The sequence below is a fragment of the Diospyros lotus genome, chromosome 12 (assembly GCF_014633365.1).
Source record: "Diospyros lotus cultivar Yz01 chromosome 12, ASM1463336v1, whole genome shotgun sequence".
NCBI lineage: Eukaryota > Viridiplantae > Streptophyta > Magnoliopsida > Ericales > Ebenaceae > Diospyros > Diospyros lotus.
The window spans coordinates 22,340,830-22,342,164 of NC_068349.1; the positions used below are offsets into that span (position 1 = coordinate 22,340,830).

The 1,335-nt window shown below is 45.8% G+C and overlaps 1 non-coding gene across 1 annotated transcript; it reads right to left on the reverse strand.

Annotated features, from left to right (window-relative positions):
• Window positions 1–213: 213 nt before the first annotated feature.
• LOC127787758 (small nucleolar RNA R71) lies at window positions 214–320 on the reverse strand. The gene has a single exon (XR_008020223.1). It is a non-coding gene; the product is annotated as a small nucleolar RNA R71 (small nucleolar RNA).
• Window positions 321–1,335: the final 1,015 nt, after the last annotated feature.

The following is a 1,335-nucleotide window of genomic DNA, read 5'->3' on the forward strand; positions in this document are numbered from 1 at the left end:
CCACATAAACACCTGAAAGAGTTCCATGTTGTTTGCTCCACCATGCGGCCACATGGAGTAGATGAAGAGCAAATCAAGCTGAGGGCCTTCCCATTTTCCTTAGATGGGGCCGCCAAGGATTGGCTCTACTACTTGCCACCTGCCGCCATCACAAGTTGGGATGGGTTGAAGAGAGTATTTCTAGAAAAATTCTTCCCAGCCTCCAGAACAGCAGCCATAAGGAAGGAGATTTGTGGCATCCGACAGCAAGGTGGAGAAACATTGCATGAATACTGGGAGCAATTTAAGAAATTGTGTTCCAGCTGTCCACACCATCAGATAAGCGACCAACTTCTAGTCCAATACTTCTATGAAGGATTAATACCAATGGACAGATATCTTGTGGATGCTGCAAGTGGAGGAGCACTATCTGAAAAGACCCCAACTGCTGCCTAGGAGCTGATATCCAAAATGGCCCAAAATGCACAGCAATTCGGCACAAGAATGAACACTCCTACAAGAGGCATCAATGAAATTAGTGCTACAGCAACCAATGACCAGCAAAGAATAGAGAACAAGTTGGAGGAAACAGCCACAACAGTAGTTGTGTGGAATATGTTCCCTACCCTCTCACCCCACAGACCAATGTCCCCAACTACAAGAGAACACTGAATCTGTTGCTGGCATCTTCCCTGGTAGACCATTCCAGCAGCACAATCCATACCAGACTCACGACTTGCAGCAGCAACAATTTCAGCAGCCACGAAGATTCAATCATCCTCAAGGTCCAAGTTCCAGCAACCATGCCCCACCCAAGCCAAATCAAACTATGCAGTCCGCACAACCACCACCCAAATCGGAACCTAGCTTGGATGATCTTGTCAAGCAACTAGCAGCCAACACACTCCAATTCCAATAGAGAACAGAGACTACTATTCAGAATTTGGAGACAAATTGGACAGCTAGCTTCCAACATAAATGAGCTAAGGAGTCAAGGTTCTGGCCAAATACCCTCTCAACCTGTCACCAATTCAAGAAGTAATGTGAGTGCCATCACCCTTAGAAGCGGTAAAGAAGTAGCTGGTCCAACAAGCGAACAATCAGAAAATCAGAAAGAAGATGCTGGTAGCAGAAAGCAAGATCAGCCCACTCCAATACAAGAAGGCATCCAACCCACCAACAATGAATCTGAACAGAGAGAAGCTTCCATCAGCCAACGCCTGCCCTTCCCACATAGAGTCACCGAAAGCATGAAGAGGGCAGAAGCTGAATTAGATAAAGAAATTATGGAAACATTCTAGAAAGTTGAAGTCAACATCCCTCTCCTTGAAGCCATTAGACAGATTCCTAAGTATG